The following is a 24011-nucleotide window of genomic DNA, read 5'->3' as shown; positions in this document are numbered from 1 at the left end:
TGGCCCAGGCCAGTGCCTCATCTTCTGTGGCCTATATAGAATTACTGCCACAGCCCAGCTCTGAGGATGTCCACTGATTACTCAGACCATAGGTGCTGCCCAAGTTGGCCGGAGATGGATTTTAGGTGACCTCCAGGTTTATACGCACCTCTGGTGCATCATAACCACTATCTGTCATCAGCTCAGCTTGCAGCCGGCAGCCATGTGGTACCTCTGCACGCTGACAATGTAAATACCTTCCATCTGTACTTTCCATTCACCTCCGGTTTACTGTCCTTCATTTGCCGAAGCCACCCTTCTTTGTCTGCCAGAGGGCCTCCCACCTTCCTACCTCTTGAATACATTCTTTTTTTTTATTATTTTTTTATTTTTTAAGATTTTATTTTATTGTATGAGTACACTGTAGCTGCCTTCAGACACTCCAGAAGAGGGCATCAGATCTCATTACAGATGGTTGTGAGCCACCATGTGGTTGCTGGGATTTGAACTCAGGACCTCAGGAAGAGCAGTCGGTGCTCTTAACCACTGAGCCATCTCTCCAGCCCCCTTGAATACATTCTTAAACCATCTATTCTCTCTCTGATCTACTCAGGCAGGGAGTGGTGATGTGGACAAGCTTGTGTATATGCCTGTATATATTCCTGTATATATATATATATATATATATGTATATATGTATATATATTCCTGTATATATATATGCCTATATATATGCCTGGATATATATGCCTGGATATATGCCTGAGTATATGTATATGCCCTTAAACCTTCAGTGGAGGTAAAAGGTTGGAGAGAAGGGCACATTCCTGTGAACAGAGGTTGGGAGGACCCTGAATAGGGTTGTCCACTTCCAGTGAGAGTAGTTTTCGCTAATGGAAAAAGAACAGTAAAATTGTAACCCTATGGCCTTCTGGAATTTTGGGACTTCAAAGCAGCAAGGCACCATCATCTGGTATTCTTAAGAGGCAGCTGTGTGGGAGAGAGAGAGAGAAAAAGAGAAGAGCAAGAGAGGGAGGGAGAGAGAGGGAGAGGAATCAAGGAGAGGAGCTAGAAGCCCAGGGAAGGGGAGAGGGGAGAGGGAGAGTTGGGAGAGCGGGGAGAGCAGGGAGAGCAGGAAGATAGCATTCAAGCTGTAGTGGTTCGGGGCCATTGATTCATTTTCATAGGTTTGTCTTGTCCTGAATATGGATAGTGTAGGCAAGCTTGTCTGAGAATGCCCAAGGGTGACATGGGCACAGCTGGCACTCAAGCAGCCAGTACCCAGGGCATGGCTTACCTTATGGTCCTCCTGCCCAGCTGGGTATTCTTGGCTTAAGTATCCCTGGAGAGCAAGGGGGAATTTGAAGGATTCTGTCCAAGCTTCACTGGCTATCAGGGTAACAAACCTTCCTCTATGGAGAAGCTTCTTGGCATCAGACGTGGGACCCAGCACCCACCCACCTCAGCTGACTCTCATTGGCTGGGGACATCTGACTGGATATGGCAAAGCACACAGAAGTGCCTGTGTGCATAGGAAAGACCTGAATCCCACTGTCTGAGATCCTCCTGCTCCAAACTGCCAGGAAGAAATAGGCCTTTCCTGGTGACTTCATACCTGTCATACTCAGCCAAGGTCCCTAAAACCAAGGGCAGAAAGCTGGAGCAAAAGGAAGAGAAAGTAACTTCCACAGCGGGAGATCTGTTCAGAAAGCCTCGATTTTCCTGAAGTTTGTAGACTTTTAACTCCAGCTCCACCGGTTTGATGGACAGTGAACAGAAGCATCAGGCTGGAAAGAAGTAAAAACGATGCAGGGCCCAGGCCTTTGGAAGGTCGAGAACGTCCATCTATATAGGGAGGCAGCACAACCTAACTTAACCTTGGGCCCTGCTGTCAGTTGAGAGTCCTACACCTACCTCACTTCCTGGGCAGTGTGAGCTACAATCTCTCAAGTTCAGAAAGCCAGCGGGGATGCAGCTCACGCTGTAGAATGCACAGTGCCTAGGAGTGGTAAGACCCAAAGTGGCAGGCATAGCTCTTCTCCAGGTCGACAAGGAGAGGGGAACACTCCAGAGCAGCAGTTCTTAACCCTGCTGATGCTGCAAGCTTTTAACACAGGTCCTCGTGTTGTGATGACCCCAACCATAATTTTTTTTTGCTACTCATAATTGTAATTTTGCTACTGTTATGACTTGTAATGTAAGCTGTGCTTTCTGATGGTTTTAGGTGACCTCTGTGAAAGGGCTGTTTGACTCTCTGAAGGGATCACAGCCCATAGGTTGAGAACCACTGCTCTAGAACATTCCAGGGAGAGGGCATAGCCTAGGCCATAGCAGAGAGGTGTAGGATCTTCTCAGATGGGCAGTCACAACAGAACTCTCCCTGTCAATGCAAGGCACACAGCTCCCCAACACCCTCCCTCCAGTGGGAACCCTCAGGAAGCTGACTGGCTCAATATTTGCTAACACCAAACACCATTTTGCCTCATCAAATTTCCTGATGGAAAAAAAATTCTGTAATGAGGCCCCAAGTTAAATAGACTTGGTGTTTGGAATTATCTGGCTTCACTCTTTGCCAGAATAGATAGGAATGGGGATAAAAGGATAAGGGGGGTTAGCTCAGAAAAGTGCGTGCAAGGAGGCTCCTTTGCCCTCTCCTCTTCAGAAATCTTTTCCACTGCGGGCACACACACACACACACACACACACACACACACACACTTGCACACATGCATGCATGTACGCACACATACACATGCATGCATGCACACATTCATTCACATACACACATGCATGCATGCATGTATGCACACACACAGACACACACACAGACACATGCATGCACACATGCGCACATTCATTCACATGCATGCACGCACACACACACATACCACACAGCAGTTCTGATGTTTTCCCAGACCATAACCCTGCTTCTAACAACCTTCCAGTTGCTGGAAAAAAACTTTGACTGGGGGTCAAGGACCATGAATGACCCTAGCCTACTCTTTGCCTTTACTCACTCTTCCGATCCTAGGTTAGGAAGGAAATGTAGGAGCCCCTCTATTTCTGCTCATTTGCTGAGCCCATGAACCTTAGTTACCACTTCTGACCCCAGTTTTACTCAATGACTGGGAGGGACTCTTTTGATTCCCTGCATGGCCAGAAGCCAGGGTCATCCCACAGGAGACAGTGGGGGCTGGCATCCTTCAGTCAGAGGGGCCTGTGGACTAAATAATGTTTCCATGGGTTCTGTGGAGATGTAATTGGGTCTGACAGACCTTGACTAATCTGTGTTTGTCTTACTCAAATTCCTATAACTCTCCCTCCTGCCTGCTCAGTCACCTGCGGCCTTGGGCACTACCTCAGCTAAGACAGAGTCAGGTGAGAGGATGGAAGGCAGGAACAGGCCTGGAGACTCAGTCTCAGGGCCAGGGGAAGATGATATATTAGACACACAGCCTAGAATTAAATTTGGGGAATCTGGACTCTGCCTATGTCTGTCTTCCTGCCTTTTCGGTCCCTCCCAGCCTCAAACCTCTGTAGATGGGTGAGCAGAAGGCGGGGTGTCACTCAGCCAACAGATGCTGATAGGCACTCTCCATCAGTCACCTCAGGGGGCAGGCTGATGTCTAGGGTGAGTGTGTGATGTCATAGGTACAGAGAAGAGAGTGCAGCTGGGAGAAGGGCTATGCTTGCTTAGCTCTTGTGAGCCCATTTGTGCCGTTCTTCAGTGTCAGAGACAGTGCCCTCTGTGTTGCTGAGGAAGGAGTCAGGCGTGTATTGGTGTGCCTAGACCTTAGCCACAGTGCCCCAGAGAAAAAATCAGGGCCAGGGCTCAGGACTGGATGGCCAGGCATGGCTTCTTCCAGGGGATGCTGGGCAATCAGATGGCTGGTTTGAGGGCCAGAGGATGATCTGGTGTGGTAGTGAGGTGTCTCAGTGGGAGAAAGCTGGGGAGAGGGACTAATTGGACAAGAAGAGAGCATCCTACCTGTGAGATTCTGCCAGGATTTATAAACCAGAAGAACGGCTTACATTTCCTGAGGACTTAGTGGCAGCTGGGCTCTGTTCCAGGGATGAGTTTTATTAAAACCAAGGCTCAGGGAAGTCAAACAACCCAAAGTTCAGGTTACACAACCCACGGAATGAATGGATTTGAACCCAAGATGAGCAAGCTCCTGAGACTGTGCCTGTAAGTGCTCAGCATGAAGTTACATGGCTGCACAAACACTTCGAGAGCAGATTTGATACGGCAGGAGTAGCGACAGCTTCCGGATGTCACTTGGATCCTTTTCTCACCAATATACCTCAACCCCCAGCTGCTGTGAGCCCAGTGGTGCAGGACAGATGCTGGGATAAAGTGAGGAACTTGCCCAACCCTTCTCCTGCCATTTTGCCAATGGAGTTTCCTGTCAGGGGCTGGCTGTGTTCCAAGCCTTCACAGCTCCCATCCTTTCAAATATGGAAACTTTTAAACCTAGGGAACATCTCCTTCCATGCAGGCAACCATGAGTAGAAGTTGCCCAGTGGCAGCCAGTGGGCTCCACGCTGGCCTACAGGGAGGCAGAAGCTGACAGCTCCAAGAAAGCAGCAAGACAAACCAAGGAGGTTTGGGGCTTAGCTGTCTCACTTCTGTTCTGTTTACCGTCCCCGGCCTCCACCACTTGGCTTTGTGATCTACTGACATCCCTTTGGGACTTATTGGTTCAAATTGAGTTTCCATTATTTTCCAGGACAAAAAGCAATGCCTCTTGGATGTTGGACTCCTCCAACAGGACCCTTGGGAACAAAGTGCACGTGGAGCTTATCTCTGAGAAGCATCCTCTCAACTGCCCTAGGATAAGGGCTTCCTGGCACATTCTACATCCAACTCTGATCTGAAATGCCAGGGACAGGGATGGATGGGACAATGTGGGCCCTGGCAAGGGAGCCACACCCACAGATAACGAACACCCAGACATGTGACCCCACTTGCTAGAGCTGTGTCTGCCACCACCGTGGGAAAGAGTCTGCTCCACCTTAGTAACTAGGTCAGCCTGCACCAGGCACCGTAAATACCATTTCCTGGTTTTCCTATGTCAGTCTAGCCTCCAGACTGAAAATTCGCCATCCGTACAGCAAGCCTTCAGCTCCCGATGGTCATAACTGACCTTCCTTTCCCTGGAGCTGTCCCTTCTAAGCTGTCAGCTGGAGGTTCCTCTGGTGGCTGTTATAGCCCAGGTGTCAGCACTGATGTTGGCAGCTGCCTTGCTGCAAGACGAAGGACCAGTGGCTCAGCTGTGCCTTCTTTCTCTTTCTATGCCCAGCACTGTAATATATACTATAATATATAAATTATTGTGTGTTGTTTGGATTCACTGAGAAGGTGGTTCTGGAGGTGGGGGGTGGGTACTCCTATTTTAGAGTCAATCATACTTATCTTAGTGTTCTCAAAGACTCCTTACCAAGGCTGGCTGGCCCCAGTTACTCTGTGACAGGGAGGAAAGAGAACAGAAAAAGGGCCCAGGAACAAAAACATTGTGTCATTAAGAATGGCTAGAATTCAGGCGGCAGTGGCACGCATCTTTAACCCTAGTTGTCTGGAGGCTGAGTGAGGCAGGAGGATCTCTGTGAGTTTAGGGCCAGCCTGATCTACAGAGTGAGTCCTGGGACTGCCAAGGCTACACAGAGAAACCCTGCAACAACAGCGAAGAGAATGGCTAGAAGATAAACCATTTTCTACAGAGCTATTATGTATCCCATGGTATAAAACCGCCTACAGTGGGGATGGGAAGTTGGAAGCTCATCCATGGGAAGAAAGCTCAACTGTGAATTGCCTCAGCTTCCCTAGTTGGTTCCTGTGAGTGTTTTGAGTCCCCGATGTACAGGACACTTACCCGTCTCTGCTCTGATGTCCGGCTGATTTCCCATGGTGCATTATATCACCCCTGACTGCAGAGAGTGGTCTTTCTGGGCGTCTGCTAGAACCCAAACGTCAGTGGTTACGTCTGGCCCTCCTTTGCCTTTGAAGCTCAACGTCCCTCTGTTATCAAATGCTTCCTGAATGATGGGTTACTCACTGAGAAGGGGCACCATTCTCATCCAGCAGCCCAACAACAGGGGTAATGGGGGAGAGGCCTGTGGGGCCAGGGGAGGAAGGGAAGAAGGCACTTGATCTTCTGCCATGTTGCACTTCATGCTAGGGATCCAGGCTCATTTAACAGCCACAGTTCAGTGCCAAGAGAGCACACTGTCGCAACACGCTCCATTTGGCTTTTGGACTTAAAGTATAACCCAGAGGGCTACTGACAAATTATGAATAGCTCTTCCTGGCCGCTTGGGCCTGGCTCCAGCCTCCTGCATGCGTACCTCTGTGAGTGGACATGTGTATGTGAACACGGTTATGCATGTGGGTAGTTGGCCTGATGTGTGCTTCTAGCATGTGTGTGCTCTGAGCTCCAGAAAAGGAACTGAGCTAATGTGGTGAGGCAGAGATTAGGAACCCGGTGCTGTGGGGCTGTGAACTGAGGCAGGGGATCCAGGACTGTGGGACTCTCTGGCGGTTTCCCAGCATTTTTGGAGGCCCATACTAGGTCTTTAGATGCCTCTCCACTGGGGCACCCTATTTCCCTAGTATACAACACCCACATGACAGGCAATGTAAAAGAGAAGAGCTGAATCCCTCTAGTAGATATTATAGCTACAAGCAGAAGCCAGGCTGCCTGTAAGACCTGGAATAGGTGGCCCCAGGCTCCTCTGAGCATTGCATGACAGGTGTCTTTCCCTAACCAGGACCCCTCTCTAATGAGCTCATGAACAGTGTGTGTGTGTGTGTGTGTGTGTGTGTGTGTGTGTGTGTGTGTGTGTGTTAAGTCCTTTGTTTTGCAGGGAAAGATACTTCCTTTGTGTTTGGAAATTGTAGCTCCTGCTGGTAGTCAGTATCACTAGGCTTTCTGCTCTTGCTCTCAGAAAGGCAACAGGAACGGTCCTCCAGCCCAGGGAGTACAGGGGAAAAGGAAGCTTGACTGTGCAAGCAAGCCATTGAGAGGTTAGCCAGGAGCAGAGACTGCCTTAGAAGGGTAGTGGGGTCTCCCTGAGGTCTTCCATAGCTGGTGGAGGCAGCTTTTTCTTCCCTCTTGGGACTCCATCCCGGCTCACTTTCTGAGGTTGCAGTCGGAGGCTCAGACTCTAGTCTCAGAAGCAGGAGAGGATCCAGGTGAGCGCTGCTGGCAGGGGGCTAGAAAGCACCAGGGCGGGATGGGGGTGGAGAGAGTGGGCCCAAGGTCAGGGTCTGGCTCAAAGCAACCTCTGAAATGTCCTCTAGCCCTGGGAAAGAGTCAGGCGCCTCAGGGACCCAGGCTCCTCATAGCAGAAATAAAACTCATTAGCAGCTCGGCCTCTGGATACTGGCTGGCTTTTGCCCTGTAGCTGGTCTATAGAACAGGCTCGCTCATAAGATCTCAGCTGCATTTTGGTGTCTCTCTCTATCTCTCCTCTCTCCATTTTCCTCTTATCTCTGAATATCTGCTTTCTTCTTCTTTTTTTTTTTCCTTATCTTCCTCCTGGACGCATGAAATCCTTGCCATTTTGCTATCAACATCTTCTCTTTTCCCAGGTTCCATTTCGGCTCTCCCTCTCTCAACCCCAACTGTATCCTATGAGTTCCATCATCTGATATAGCTGTCTGAGGAAACTCTGCTGCCTTTTCAGTTCACTGTCAAGGCCGTCACCAAGTTCAGGCTTCTAGTGGCCTTGGGTGTTAAACTACCACAGAACTCTCCAAGTGGCTCTGCTCTCTTACTTGACAATGCTGCCAAAATATTTTCTCCATACCCTTCTTTCTCTCTCTCTCTCTCCCAGATCAAAATCTAACCCTGTTCTCTAGGGCTGGCACTGCAACCATCTCTCGTACTGCTTTGATGTTCTTCCTGGATTGAGTTGCCCCAGTAAGGGTACCCACAAGGACACACACATGGCTTACCTGAGATGGGGGTGCTGCATATAGGGTGTCTTCAGGTTTGGCCCTAGGTTTGCGAACATACCACAGGTCTAACTAGAGTATATCTCAGGCTGTTGAAAGCTGGAGACCAAGTAAGTTAGCCCAGGAAAGCAGCAGGGTTTGTGGTCAGTGCCAAGTGCTGCATGTTAAGCTACATGTGATAGTGCATGCTGGCTTCGGGCTTTACACTGAACACCGGGCTCTAACCGTCACAAAATACTCATGGTCCTTGTGTTCAGTTGAAATCATGTGTTGTATTCATACAAAATCGCCCATTTTGTAGATTAAATATTGTCAGATAATGGAACTCTGTGTGTGTGTGTGTGTTGTGTGTGTGTAGAGAGAGAGAGAGAGAGAGAGAGAGAGAGAGAGAGAGAGAGAGAGAGAGAGAAAGCATGAGTGTCAAGGAGAAGGGAGCAGATAGGTAAAGGGGCCCATGGCTGGATACTGTGGCAAGCTTAAGAGGACTAAGAGCAGGGGCCTATGGGAATCCCAAGGAAAGGAGGGGCCTGCACCAGGGCATCATGGGACGCTTTACATTGGGAATGGCATCAGTAAAGGCTGAAGGACAGCCAGGCAAGGATGGAAGCAGGGGGGAGATAAGAGTAGCCGTAGGACACGAGACCGAGACGGAGAGCAAGAACACCCGGAAAGGTTCAGAGGCGGAAGAGAACCTGGCAGACACAGAGCCTGAATGAAGTACGATGTGGTCAATGCTTAACTCAAGGGGACAGGGAGAGGGAAGCCCGGGGAGGAGCTTGGTAGGATGATAAAGAACACCAGGCAGTGGTAAGGATGTTGTTGGACTTCATCTTTTGTGACTGGAATGGGGTTGTAGGCCAGAAGCCCATATTGAGGTGCCATCAACTTTAGTTTTTGAAACAAGGTCATTCATTGGTCTAGAACTCACCAGGCATGCAGGCTAACCAGCCTGGGAAACCCCAGGGTTCTGCTTGCCTCTGCTTCTCCACAGCTGGGATTACACGGCCTACCACATTTGGCTTTAAAACAAAACAAAACCAAACCAAAAAGTAAATCATGTTCTAGAGCTGGAACTCAGGTTCACAGGTTTGCACGGTGAGCCCTTTACCAACTGAGCTCTCTCCACAGCCCCTGGACTTCACTTTGAAGGCAATGGAGAGTCATTAAACATTTTAACAACGATGGGAATGGAAGCTTCCAGAATGAGGGCAACAGATGGAGGGGAAGATACTCCAGGCTGAGGGGGCGGTTAGGAGCTCTCGGGCTCAGAGACAGTGCTGAATTGGAAACAGGCAATGTGGTGGCAAGAATGAGTGAGTAGGGCTGGCTGAACATCTTTGGGCTAGAGGGATGGAACACTCAGCCCCTAGGCCACTCCTGCAGTCCCACAGCTCCTCTCTGGGTGTCTGCTACTACTCCATGCATTCTGGTCAGTTGGCAAAAGAAGTTGGCTGGAGATGTAGTTGGAAGCTTATGCCTTGGGGCTGGGAAAGTAACTCAGTGGGTAGAGTGCTTGTCATGAAAGCATGAAGGACCCGAGTTTAGATCCCCAGTACCCACGAGGCGGGCTGGGTGCAGCTGTACATAATTGTTTGGGATCCTAGCCTAGAGAAGCAAAGGCAGGCAGATTCCTAGGGCTAGCCAGCCTAGCAGAATCAGTGAGCGTCATGTTCAGCGAGAGGCCTTGCTTTAAAAAACAATGTGGTAGGCAAACGAGGAAAACACCCAGTGCTAATAATCTCTGGCCTCTACACATGTGTGCATACATGTGTGCACCTTCCATGTATGCACATGTGAACTATACACACACACACACACACACACACACACACACACACACACACACAGATTTTAAAAGGCAAGAAAGCATGCGCTATTTAAGAAAACGGGCCTGGGTTCCACAGGACTCAGCCCCCAGGCTCATTCCCTGAGGAGCAGGAAGCTACCTCATTTCCTCTTTGAAGTCCCTAGTCCAGCTTCAACCAAAGATCTCACGCCTATTGAACTTACATGGAGATGCTGGAGATGCGGTTCATGGTCTTTGCTACCTTTGCAAGGTAGGGCTTATGCTTCCGCCTTCTCAGCCAGAGCTTCTGACTCTATGCTCCTGTTCCATCTAAGAAGCTCTGGGCCTCCGCATGGTCTCTCATGTCTGACTTAGCCAGGTTTGTGCTTTCGAGCACCCACCACTCCCCAGAGAGCTCTCTATACCAAGTAAAATATGAGCTCTTTACTTGGTAGTGGGCAGAACTTTCTAACTCAGACCCAAGCTGTGTTATCAAGGCTAAGCTGGCTCTGTGCTCCAAACTGTGAGCTCTAACTCCAGCTCTCCTTAGGCAAGTTCTCTCAGAGTCCTTCCTCCATTCTTGGCCCAAGTGAGGGTAAATATTTCTGTTAAAATGCCAGGGATCTGTGGGAGGGGCCTGTATTGCAGCAGGAGCCTCTGTGAGGGGTAGGCAGGACCATATTTCCCAGCCAGCCCTCTCCCACTCAATCTCAGATTTCTGCCTTTCACAGTTAGTGGAAGATTGGCTCAGCCCTGCGGATTATCCAGGTGAAGCTGTGAAGGAGGATGGAGGGCACTGGGAGAGAGCATGAGGCTGAAGAGCACAAATAGTTGGTAAGGTTGCAGGGCTTCCCAGTCCCCTCAGTCACCCATGATGACTGAGCCGGAGGTCAACTAACCTGAACAAGGAGTTTACTGGCTTACCTAACAAGGATGGGCTCCAGGGGCTGTGAATCAGGCCTAGCTCCTCTTTATTTATTATATTATTATTTATATAATAATATAAATTATTTATATAATAATATAATTTATATAACATATTATTTATATTTATATTATATACATTTATATTTATATTATTTATATAATATAAATTATATAATAATATAAATTATTATTTATTATTCTTGTGAGATGTAACAGTTTCTGTGTGTGCCTTGTCGGTGTTTTTAATCAATGTGAGATCATTATTCATGCCTCCCAGATGTCTATCTCTTGAATCTCATCTGTATAAATGGTTCAAATGGCCTTTCTAAGGGCTGGTGAGAGGGCTCAGCCAGGAAAGGCACCTGCCACTTAGCCTGACAACGTGAGTTCAATCCCTAGGACTACTTGATAGAAGGAAAGGACTGAATCCTGCAAACTGTCCTTTGACCTCCACATGTGTGTTGTTGTCTGTGTGCAGAGGAACCACAAAAAGCATACAAAATAAGTAAGATATAATATAATATACATTTAAAACAAGCCAATACCTCTTTCTAAAATAATTGGCAAGGACAGGGATAACCGTGGCCACCCTAGTGAAAACCTCTACCTTCCTGTAAGATGATCGTATACACACATGGTCCGGACCCCAGGCCTGCCCAATTTTTGACATGACAGCACCATGTTTTTATCTGCAAAGTTCACACGCATTGCACAGTGTTTTCAAATAAATTTAGGATTTTGTGCAGGGCCACATCCATAGCTATCTTTAACCATGTGTGGTCCCTGGTCCACAGGTTAGACACAGAATGGTAAGTCCTGTTAATGGAGGACCGTGAGGGCTGGGTAAGTAGGCAGCCACATCCACATGGTGAGACTGAAGCTTCTCTCTCTCTCTCTCTCTCTCTCTCTCTCTCTCTCTCTCTCTCTCTCTCTCGGTGTTTGTCCTCATTGCTTAGAAAGAGAAAAGTGATATTTTTAATAATGAGGAAGCAAGAGGCGAGCGTCCCGGCAGGTGGGGCTGAGGCGGATGTGTGGCCTCAGTTCTCCCACCCGTGTTTTCTGCTGTGAACAGCACTTTTCTATCCCCTGTCTTGTCCAATCATCATAATGACCCCATGAGCAGGGCAGGGAGGTAATTAGGGCTTCCAGTTGACAGTTGAGGAAGAGGAGATACTAAAAGCAAAAGTGACGTTTTCAAGAGCTGGTCCAGGCACCCCTTTCAAGCCACACCACCTGAGGTACCAGTGTGTGATGCTGTTTATTTTTGGGTCCCTTAAGAAAGAGGTTCCCAAGTTACATGATCCCAGGAGGAGGCTAATGAAGTCTGGTGCTCAGGACTCAGAAAGCATCTAATATTCCCAGGGTCCCCTCCCCCCACTAACTTGTCTTATGGAAGTAGATACAAAGACCAACTTCCAAACCTGCGACGTGGGCCTTTTCTCTCCGGGTGTTTCTTGAATTAACCCTGCTTTCAGGGTGGGCAGCAGTGCTCAGTTCCAGCCGGTCCTCCCATATCTGCTTTCCTCACCTTCCTCTTGGGCATAAGGGTAGATTCTTTTTCTTTGTTTAGTGTGTGTGTGTGTGTGTGTGTGTGTGTGTGTGTGTGTGTGTGTGTGTGTGTAGATAGGTGTGGGTGCATTTGTATTATGCTGTTCAAGTATTGATCAGAGGGCAGCTTTGGGAATAAATTCTTATTTATCAACATGGGTTCAGGTCCTAGATCCATCTTGCCTCTTTAAATTCAAGTTGTTCTCCTCAGACAGGAACTCTGGGGATGTACGCTGGTCTTTCTGCACAGATGTTTCCCCCAATCACCCATCATAGGCACACAAACAAACAGCACCAGTCTTCAGTTTCAATTCCTCAACCCAGCCCGTAGTCTAGAAAACCCAAGTAGTTAATTACCAATTTCCCCTAGACGACTCCAGCACCTTTTCTCAGTTAGGGTTTTTTGTTTTTGTTTTTTGTTTTTTGTTTTTGTTGTTGTTGTTGTTTTTCTTTCAAACAACAGAAACATGATCCAAATCGGCTTTAAAAAAAAGAATTCCACAGAAAATTCCAGAGCTGGATCATGCGGCTCCCAGAACACAGGCACGGGCACATGACTCAGTCACAGGGCAACTCTTGGCTTCACATTCCTCAGTCCTGGCTTTGTTCAGGCAGATCTTTATCATACCTTAAGCAGAGGGCTGCGGAAAGCACAAGTGTCCTCAGCAGAAAGAGACGGCGTTCCTTCATTCCTTCGTTCTGACAAAGCAGTTCAGAGGGGCTGGAGAGATGGGAAGTTCTGCTAGGAAAAATGAGACCTTGAATTCAATCTCCAAACTCATGTAAAAGCCCGAGTAGTGTGATGCACCTGGACTTCCAACTCTCGGACCCTGGCAACAGGAAGACACTCAGGGCTGGCCAGTCTTGGTGTATCAGAGAGCTCCAGGTTCAGTGAGTGTCTCAAATATGATGGTGAAAGACTGAGGAAAGCATGCTCAAGTGGAAATTTCTGGTTCCTTTGGAGACTCAGTTGTGTCATGTGATGTTTTTCTGGAAGCTCTCTTGTGAGAGGATGGTTTGTTACAACAGACACCTGAGAGGATGTTTTGCTGAAGCAGACATGTTTGAGGGCATATGATGTTTTGCTGGAGCAGAGGCTTGAGAGGACACATGGTGTTTAGAAAGAATATAAATAGAACTCCACAGACTGTGAGAGGAGGTCCTCGCATCGGTTCACCTTGCAACGAATGCTTCACTGGTCTTCACCTGTGACTTTGTAGAGAGAAATGTGCTAAAAAAACTTCTCATGGTATTTCAGCTACTTCCTGGGACTCAGTGCCCATTTGGTGGGGCCTAGTGGTTTCTTCTGGATCATGCTGCTGCTACTGATCCATGTTTGGTGTTTGCTGATTGGACTAGACTGCCACTGCTGATTCATGTTTGATGTTTTGGACTGGGCTACTGATATTCTGACAATGAAGATTGGTATCAGCCCAAAGAACTACTTCTAAACAGGTCACTGGTCCTATTAATTATCCTTTCCTCTACCTTTGGTTGGTGGGCTAAAAGGGAGGTTGAAGCCTTTAAGAACCCTTATTAAAGTAGGTTTTGAAAAATCAAAGCACACAGACCTGAACATTACACACACACACACACACACACACACACACACACACACACACACGCACACGCACACTTGCTCCAAGTCTGAACCCCAGTGGCCCAAATGAGAATACATGACCTTCCTAGTCAACCATAACGGCCAGAAGAATGGTTATTGTTAAATTACAGCCACAGAGTGAAATGGTTTTCTAGGAAAGCAGTGCTTGGTGGAGGGGTGTTGCACCAAGAGGAAGATGTTCCTACTGACTGGAGGGAGAGAGAGTGCAGGTCAGGTAAGGAGGATAGACAAACATCTAATTTATGCTGACTTTGCATTACTTCATCTTCGTGGCTGGCACTTTCCCCTCTGCTGTTTTTTCCAGGGCCTAGGACAATCCTTGAGTCCCTCTCAGCTCACGTGTTCCTTCTTAGGCTAGAACATACCCTTCCTCTTGTCTACTCTCTAGTCCACCACTGCACCATCTTCTTTATTTCCAGAGCATGGGCAACATGGAGCATCCGCTGCTCTCTCTGCAGCCCTACTCTTCCCCTGGGGTTTGTCCTCGTCTTTCTCACATGCTCTCCCCAGTACGCTGCCTGCTTCCTCACTCTCCAGATCAAGCTTTCTCTCTTCCGGGATTGGGCATGCAGCTCAGGTGGTAGCACATTGCCTAGTAAGCATACAGCCTTGGGGGTCGAGACTCAGTAATGCATAAAGCAGAAGTGCTAGTGCATTTCTGCAATCCCAGTACTTGGAAGGTGGAGGCAGAGCATCTGGAGTTAAATCCGATCTCAGCCACAGGTTCAAGACTGGCCTGGGCCACAAGAGACCTCTTTTGTTCTTTTGATTGTTTTGTTGTTTTGTTTTTAGAATCCTCTTCTCTGGGAAGAAGTCTTCTCCACATCTCTAGAACAGAAGGCTATAACCCTGTGTGCACCAGAGCCTCTCCACAAATGACTCATGGTCCCTAAGCTTGCCTTTATCCCACAGGGAGTGTTCTGCATTCTCTCCTAGGGCTCGCTCTCTCTCTCTCTCTCTCTCTCTCTCTCTCTCTCTCTCTCTCTCTCTCTCTCTCTCTCCCTCTGTCCTCTTCCATCCCTCCCTCCATTCCTCCCTCCTTTCTCTTTCCCGAGCTCCTCAGGGGCAGGGATGTTTAAGCCATGATCATTGAATAAAAACCTCTAGTTTGGCTTTTGCGTGGCTTCCCTGACTCCAGCCTTACAGCGATGCCAAGTCCTCTCAAATTCTGCAGGGCTGTGGGGAGGAGGGGAGGGCGCGGGGAGGGGAACCACAGGCTTAAAGGGGTATGACGGCTGATTAGATGCACTCCCAATTAATTCAGAAGATGCTTGATGAATATTTTATGTGCCAGTGAGATAAGCAAGCGATGGAACCAAAGTGATCCAGGCGTGTCTTCCAAGTCACTGTGCTATGGAGAAAGGAAGCCATCTAAAGGGCCGTCCTTCCTCCGTTCCTCTCCAGCTCCTTCCCTCCTACCTGACACATAGTCAATGCCTAATAAACAGTTGCTGAACAACTAAATGAATAAGTGAGTGTGCGAAGGAACTGATACCATGTCGGGAAGAGATAAGGTGCTGTCGGCGTGGGGGAGGGGAAGGCTCATTTCATTATCTCTTATTTACGGAGGCACTGTGCCAGCCTCTGGGGTTCTGTGAAGGGGCATTTGTCTCCTGTGCTCAGAGATGCCCACAGCCTGGGGGATGAGACCAGATGAGAAAAATCAATGCTCATAAAGAAGGGGCGGGAATTACCAAGCACAGACACACTGAGAACTGTGATTGGGGATGGGGCAGAGGAGCAAGGAGAGAAGTGTATGGATTTATTGGCTGGTCAATTGGTGTGCTTTAGAGTGGGAGATGAATGTTCTCAGGCCTTTCCTCAGTTTTCAATGGGAGCCCTAAGGAGATATGAATCCAGTTGCTCAAGGAGATTATGACCGATATAGGAGAAGGCCACTCATGGGCCACCATAGGGTTTAAATATTTGCTGACATAATAAATTCATGATCAAAGAAGTCATACAATAAAAAAGTAAAACTTAGGTTTACCATGGGCCCAGGTGGTCAGGGAGGGCTTCCTGGAGTAAGACTCTCTCTTAGGACTGGATGTCTCTTAAGGTCTCAGTAGGAGGCTGGGAACCTTTTCTGATGGTATTTACTTTGTGGGCAGCAATGAGTCTTTGGAGGGAGAGTACTGAGGTGAGAGATGTGGTAAGATGGACAGTTTAGACCAGCTGCTCTGGCTGTACAGTGTGAGGTGAGTATCGTGTTTCAAGGCAGGGCACCAGTGAGGTGGCTCTGGCATGTGGCCAACCATGAGAGGTGATGGCCTCAGTGACATCATTCAACTGAGGTAACCCAGCTCTCAGAACTGGAAGACCGTTCAGACAAGTTTCTTCAGGAGCAAGAGAGATAATTAAGTGGGTAAAGGGGCTGCTGCTGTACTCAAGGGAATTGACTTCAGATTCCCAGCATCCTCATGAAAGCTGGGCCTGAGAATGCACGCCTGTGATCCCTGCATGGGCGTCAGGGAGGCAGATCCCCAGGGTCTGCTTGCTCACTACCCAGTGTAGCCCGACAGTGAGCTCCAGGTTCAGTGAGAGAGCTTGTCTCAGAACGGGGATGGAGCAGCGCATCTGAGGTTGACCTCTGGCTTCCACACATGCATATCACACACACACACACACACACACACACACACACACACACACACTTGCACTCGCATGCACACACACAAATACACACACTCACATACACAGGGATGAATACGCATTCACACTCGCACTTGCACTCGAGTATGCACACCCACACTCTCACACACACACAGATATATTCACACATAAACAGAGATGAATACACACACTGTCTCTCTGTCTCTCTATCTCTGTCTCTTTCTCTCTCTCACACACACATATACTCACACACTCACACCTGCACTTGCATATGCACATATGCGTACATACACAGATACACGCACACATAAACAGGGATGAATATTCTCTCTCTCTGTCACACACACACACACACACACACACACACACACACACACACACACGGATACACGCGTTGGTAAGAACCCTTCAGTTCATGGTCAAGTGAAGGTTTTGGAAAGACTCCAGATTACTTGCACATTCAATAATATTTGTTGAACTAGAACTATGAACAGAACACTCCCCATGCTCGCCTTTCTTGAGCGTCTACCATGACGGTCATTTCAGTGACTGTAGATTGCTCGCAGGGGAGAGTAAAGTGGTTCAGTGTTGCCTGTCAGGATGCCACATCTGGAAAGTTCTCTTGGCGGGCGGGCAGGATCCCCACTTCTCCCACAGCCCCTTGGCTAATAAGCCTTGATCCTCTTCCATTTGGTCCCCCGGAGAGCCTAATGAAGTGGATGGTGGTGCCCGTTATGTAATGGCAATGTGTGGGCAAGGAGTCCCTGGAGTGCTACTGACAACGACTTTCCTCGGAGGGACAGAGGTATCTATCGGGCAGCAGGGAAGACACTGCCATGGATTAGGCAGGCAGAACATAGAGACCCACATCCCAGACACGGGGTGGATTCTTGGATGCCTGACAGTAGCCCTAGGACTTCAGGGTGGGCCATACCACTCATCAAAACAGCACAGACAGCCACAGAATGCTAATCAGATGCAGGACTCAGGATCTAAGACAATCGCCACAACACAAAAAAATACACAAAATAACCAGGCAGCCTTTGTAATTAACTTCCGCTCCCTTCCAGCAGTCATTTGGAGTTAATGGTTTCTTAATTCAGAGCTCATTTGGTGACTTTAATTTCCAATTAATTTTGCCGATTTTCCTCCAAGGCGTTCATGATGTGATAGAAAATTCCTGCATGGTGAAGTCCCCTACCCCAAGGGACCTGAAGGAGGAGCAAAGGGAAAAGCCGAGGTCAGCGAAGCCTGGACTCTTGCCTAACTTCCTGGAGTCTAAGGCTCCGGGGTTCTGAAGGTCTTTGGAGAGGTTGGGGCCAGGGAGATCAGGGCACTCAGTCCTCTTCCAGAGGAAGCCCTACAAGAGTTGATAAGGAGCTGGTAATGCCGGTACACTTGGATTTATAAGAGTGGCGCAGAGAAGCAGCCTAGCCCTGCGGAGAGAGTACTTCCCTTCTGTCAGGCTCCGGGGGAGGGGTGGGGCAGTCTTGGTCTGGGCCAACACCATTGGTACCTGGAATGTGAACTCACTGTTGTTCCATACTCTTCCTTAAGCACTCTGCTGCCCAGATATGGCACTACTGGCCTCAAACAGCTGCCCCGTTGTCACAGTCTGTGCCAGTTTCCCATTCCGACAAGTGCCTGAGGGAGCCGGAACTCTGAGGACCAGGGGTGCCTCAAGCGCTGGTGCTGTGGCTCCACTGTGCCATGGAGCTCTTTTAGGCTAGTTCCCTCCATCCCCTCTGCCAGTGATCCTAAAGATTAAAAGCATGCACAGGAGCACAGGAGCGGGAGAGAGATGCTTCAGACCTAAAGAGCACTTCCTGCTCTGTCAGTTTGGTTCCCAAAACCTACTGCTGCCTGCAACTCCAGCTCCAATAGACGCCTTCTGACCTCTGTGGGATGTGCATGCGACACCACACACACACACACACACACACACACACACACACACACACACACACACACTTATTTTAAAGTATAGTATAGTGCAGTGGGACAGTGCTAGTGCTTATTCACCAGCAAGGACCATGTCCTTGCCGGTCTCATCTTCCCCTGTGGGCTTCTGCTTCTCCAGAGAGCTCTGCTATGTGCAAGATGGTTGGTGCCAATGTCTTTTTGTGTTGTTTCTTCTGCTGCTGTTGTTAAGTTTTGGAACAAGGTCTCAAGTATCAGGTTCCAAGTGTAGACAAGACTGACCTTGAGCTTCTGGCCCGCCTTCCTCCACCCCCCTAGTACTAGGATTCCAGGCACAAGCTACCATGCCTGGCATGTTTTTCGAGACAGGGTCTCGTAGTGTAGTCCATGTTGGCCTAGCTCAGGCTGCCCTTGAATTCATGGCAATCCTCCAAGCTCTGGGATTGCTGGAGTAAGTTGCTATGCCTGACTGTGACAAAGTCTTGACAAGTTCTCACTTTGTGGCTTCATAATGTGAAAACACTTTTTTCCCCAGGAGATCTCCCATAAGAGAGGACCATGAAAAAGCAGGCAGTCAGTTCCTACAATCTGTAGGCGTCAATGGCTCTGTGCCCAGGGGCCAAAGAGCTGCTAAAGAATCTGGGTCACAATGACCCCTCCACACCCACTCTTGAAATATTCATTCATCCTCAAGCACTGATGGGCTGCCTGACCTCTACTGGGGCCCCTCACATGCAATTCATGTCTACTGTCCTAGTTAGCATTAACTGTCGACTTGACACAGCCTAGAATCACCCAGAGAAAGAATCTCTGTTGAGCGTCTTTATCAGGCTGGTCTGTGGGCAAATCTGTGAGGAATTGTCTTGATTGTTGGGCTGTTTAAGAAAGTTGAGCACCAGATCATCACCATCCCCCTCCCTGGTGACTTCTGATCCAAGCTCCTGCTTGAGTTTCCTGCCTGCCTTGGCTTCCCTTGATGACAGGGAAACATCAGCCAGGAAAACCCTTTTCTCTCCCAAGTCGCTTTTGGTCAGAGTGTTTTGTCATAGCAACAGAATGAAACTTGAGCATCTGCAAATCCTCAGAGGCACAGTCCTAATAACTGTCAGCAATTCACCGTCCCTGATACTGAGAAGATGGTCCCATGTAGACATCCCACCTCCAAATGTGAAACTTGGACTATTGTAGAGCTTCCGAATTGTACCTAGGGACAAGCACTTGCGACTGTCACAGGACGATGCGCCCATCTCTGTAGTGACAATTTTGGAATTTTGTTTTCTTTAAAAAAAAAAGCAATATTATAAAAAAAAGTTTTTGTTTTAATCCCAGGTGTGAGATATAGGGCTGTTTAGATTGTACACAGCGGCTGATTCTGATTTGCCTCGTGCTCTAGCAGAGGCGTGGTTCTGCCAGTTGTAGATGGTTTCTGCGATTGTGGGACATTTGGGATTCTGGAGTCCTTTCCGCAGGTAAATGCTAGGGCCCCAAGAGGCAGGCTGGTTGATTGTAGTTTGTCAAGTAGTTATGTGCAAAGGGGAAACAACAATGCAAAGAAATTAGATATCCTGATGGTGAGCGTCAAACTCGCCTGAAGGAAGTCAAGGTCCCTAATCAGCAGGAAGCAGTCTCAACAATAGCTTTGCCGGGTTTCTGACCCCTGACCTTATTCAGGGATCTCCTTCCCTCTCCCTCTATTCTTTTGTCTCTTCTATCTAGTGTTAGGGGTTGAGAGGGTAGAAAGGGTGGACAAGGGTGGATGAAAGAAGAACCAACAAGTAGTCAAAGATAGCTACACTCCTCCCCGAAACCCTCCCCATGCAGCAAGGGAGGGGCAGGAGAGTATGCAACACCCCTTACTCCCCCAAAACTGGTGGTGCAAAGGCAATGATTCTCTCTCTGATCTCCATTGCTCCTCCAAAGTTGTGACCACCCTGGTGCCCTGAGTCAAGGCGGGGTCAGGGTAAGGTGGCAATGGAGGGAACAGTCATGTTGTACATAATTTTCCTTTCTTCAGCCACCTGCCTTTCCTCCTCCATATCTTACTCAGCAAGACCACATTCAAGGATGGCTTCTTTCCCATAGGTTGGAGAGGCAAGCCAAGGTCAGGGTGGCAGCAGTCCACCTGCCATTATCCCTTGTCCCATCTACCCCACCTCCCCACCAATCTCTCTAAAGTGTCCGTGACAAGATCTGCTGTCAGACCAAAGCCACAACTGGAAACCTCTAGGTACAAAACCTTGCCAAAGGTGCTTTGAGTGCCTGTTCTTGGCTGCCAACTTCAGCAAACGTGGAGCTTCAAGGTCTAGTCAGCTGTTCACCCTGAAGGGAGAAGGGACGCTCACAAGTCTCGCAGGGGTCCAGACACTTGGAAGCCTCCGGAAGCTCAAAGTTTCAAGGCAATGGAAGTTTCAGAAGCAGTAATCAGCTGCTGGGGAGAGGAGACTCTCTTTGGTGGAGATGCCTGTAGGTTGGGCAGGGGCTTCAGAGGTATGGCTTTCATGAACTGTCATCTACACTGATGTAGGCTTTTCAGTGATGTCGCTGCCTTTGAGATACCCATGCCCCTGTGAGTAACCCCAATAAACCCAGGTTCACAAAGCCAGATTTCATTTTGTCATCATCTGGGATAAATAGATCATGTAACAGTAGAAACAGCCTCACTCTGAAAGCCAAGTCTCTGTGGCAGCATGCAGTGTAACCACAGGGCCCATGTCCACCTACGTAGCTGAAGTCAGCCCTCAGTGAGGTCTCTGTGTTGGGGTCTCAGCTCTTCTACCTCTCTGCCTTTCACAAGCTCAGCTCTGACCATCCCCCCCTTTGCATCAAAAACCTTCCTAGCTTTCAAACCCTGATGTATGAAATACAAATGGATCCTTGGTGTCTGATAGCCATTACTCTGATTCCATACCATCTTCCCTCCTGTTATAGATTCCGGCTGAACTTTTTAATCCATTTTCTCAAATTTGCCCCCTGCTGCCATGCCCCAGGACCTTGATAAAACTCTCTCTCTCTCTCTCTCTCTCTCTCTCTCTCTCTCTCTCTCTCTCTCTCTCCTCACCCACTGTACAAATGCTGGGATTACAGGCATGTGCCAGTGTGGCTGTTGGTGCCCGCCCCAAGACCTTGGCTCTCTTCCTTGGTTTGTCTGGTGGAAATTCATTGTCAGTGTAGAGACTGAGACTAAAGGAAGGCATTGACAATGGGGTCTTGGCACCAACAGCCACCCACTTCTCCAATATGTTTTCTGCCAGTCCCTTGCTCTGTTCCCTCCAGATCCTGATGAACACAGTGCAGTTTAGTCATCAGAATAGTCCATGTCCTCCAGACTCCAGCTAGATGAGTGACCCTCCAAACCCTGAGACAGTCGAATCAGCAGCTAGCTGGCCACCCTCAGAGCCTATCACAGCTATCGGTTTGGCCATCAGGAGTCCAAGAATTTGTATTTGTAACCAGCTCCCAGGAGGTGTCAACAATGACAGCCCAAGGACCATTTTCTGGGATGTGCTGCCCTAGATGTGGAGGAGAAGGAAACTGTGTGTCTTGTCCCCCAAAAGTCCCCAGTACCAGCTTCCGAGGGGAAGGCGGAGCTTCCAGGAAGCTGTCACTCCGAGCCCTGGGGAAGGGTTTGGGTTTCATTCTTATAATAAAATCACTGACAAGAACATACAATTCTCTGCAGGGAAAATAATCACAGTGATCCATAGAGTGGTAGACTGTAACAATATCAACAGCGGTGATAATAATAGTAATAACAAGATTATTATAGAATGTCATCGACTCTAATGTGCTAAACCCAGATGGATCTGAGCAGTAGAAAGGAATTACTGACACATACAAATACTGAAAATGCCTAGCTTGGCTGTGTTTGAGGCCATTGGAGTGATGGCAACATCTCTCCCAACAGGCACGGTTGCTTGCCGAGGCCAGAGTCTGAAAGAACTTCTTGCTGGTTTTATTTTAGCAGAAATGGCAGGAAGCAAGCAAGGTGGGCAAGCCACTCTGATTTATTATCACCCAGGCTCCCATTTTCTCCTCCAATCAGCCTTCATTCAATAAGTGTGTTTGAAAGGCCTCTTCTGGAGTCAGGGTCTTGACAGGGGCTGGGGGAGGGTTGTAGAGAAAACATAAATTAAATGTAACTCTACACAAATCACAATGTAAATTAAATTTGGATTTCAGAGCAACAAGTGATTTTTTTTCAGTGTAACTATATTATCAATATTGGATAAACCATATTTGGACTCCCATCCCACCCACACACAAATTTATTCATTCACCTGCAATTTGGGTTTAATGAGATGTCTTGTGTTTTTACTGGCTACCTCAAGCAAGGCAGGAGGGATAAGAAGAAGGTGAGAGCTGTCTTATGCTCTCAGAACAAGCTCACACACAATCCTTCCAGTGGGAAACCCAAGTATTCAAGCAGAGAGTTCCAGCTCACACCAGTGACCTTCTTAGAACCTTCATGAGCAGAGAAACCAGAGAACCTTGTTGGTCTGCATCTTCCTACTAGGAAGGTCTTGGTGGGGCCTGTTCTGGTGGCTGCAGGTCCCTGTGATTGAGATGAAGGTGATGGAGAAAGCAGGGAGGCTGAAGTGAGAATGAGAAGCCTCTGCTCATTTTCAAGGGGCAGGGGAAAGCTGCTTGGGGGAGGGAGGTACCAGCTGGTGGGGCTTGGCCAGGAAGGTGGGGAGGAGTATGTATCCTAGGAGGAGCATTGTCTATGAAGTCACAGAGGCAGGAAGAAGCCCGACAATCTGAGAAAAGCATAATTAGAACGTGGTGAGAGGGTGGGCGTGGGACTGAGGTAATGTAAGACTTGGCATTTGAGTGTCTATGGGACAGACAGGGCCTCAGACAGACTAACCACAACCCACCTGGTCAGTGTTGAGTTGAATGATCATCTGAGGGGGTTCACTCTGCCTGGAGGTCTGGGAAGATGTCCTACATTTGACTTCAGCATCTCAGAGGCAAAATATGTCTCTTTCGAGAGGGGAGAAAAGCAAATAGCCCTTAGCAGGCACGCCCAACCTTTTTAAAAAAATGTATTATTTGATGGGGGTGGAGGATTGCATGTGCCACTGTGTATGCGGATGACAGAGTATACTGTCCAGAAGTTGTTTCTCTCCTTCCCAACATGGACCCTGGGAATGGAAGTCAGGTGTCAGGTTTCATGACAAGGACCTTAATTCATTGAGTACCATATCAGGACACCGTCATCTGTGAAGTTCACACCTGAGAACACCACGCAGTAGAGTGAATGGGAAGAGACAGGTCAAAAATCCATAGTTTAAGTAAGTTTACAATGTTGCCACATGTGAATTTGGGCCACATTCATAGGCATTTTTGGCTGCAGTCATGCAGCCCCGTGGGCCTCAGTTTGGGGTGTAAGCTAAAAGGCCCAAAGTGGGTCTGTGTTTGGGAAGGCTATGAGTTTCCAGAGAACAGTGGTCCCATCTGAGCGCCTATCAAGGTCCTTGTTAGTATATGGCAAGAGGACAGCCCAGTGGATGAGGTGCCTCACTTTTCTCCCCTAAGGCCTCTCTCATCTCTCTCTCACATCCACATCATGGTTAGAGCCGAGAAGCTGGTGATGTGGGCAGATGTGGGCTTCCAGGTGGGTTTCTAGAATCATGGAACCCTAGTAGCTGCATGACCTT

General features: G+C 48.4%; 2 long non-coding RNA genes across 3 annotated transcripts; both read right to left on the bottom strand.

Moving 5' to 3' along the window:
• Window positions 1–17460: 17460 nt before the first annotated feature.
• Window positions 17461–21261, bottom strand: LOC120094175 (uncharacterized). Of its 2 annotated transcripts, none has more exons than XR_005488225.2 (3): window positions 20588–21261; window positions 17948–19847; window positions 17461–17642 (listed from the first exon to the last, which is right to left on the bottom strand). It is a non-coding gene; the product is annotated as an uncharacterized LOC120094175 (long non-coding RNA). The 2 variants fall into 2 exon arrangements; XR_005488226.2 differs by having other exon boundaries at window positions 17965–19847.
• Window positions 21262–22339: 1078 nt separating this feature from the next.
• Window positions 22340–23146, bottom strand: LOC134480060 (uncharacterized). Its single transcript, XR_010054194.1, has 2 exons — window positions 22629–23146; window positions 22340–22451 (listed from the first exon to the last, which is right to left on the bottom strand). It is a non-coding gene; the product is annotated as an uncharacterized LOC134480060 (long non-coding RNA).
• Between the last annotated feature and the right edge of the window lie 865 nt (window positions 23147–24011).

Source organism: Rattus norvegicus, chromosome 8, assembly GCF_036323735.1.
Source record: "Rattus norvegicus strain BN/NHsdMcwi chromosome 8, GRCr8, whole genome shotgun sequence".
Classification (NCBI taxonomy): Eukaryota; Metazoa; Chordata; class Mammalia; order Rodentia; family Muridae; genus Rattus; species Rattus norvegicus.
This window is presented reverse-complemented; position numbering and strand designations above follow the sequence as displayed.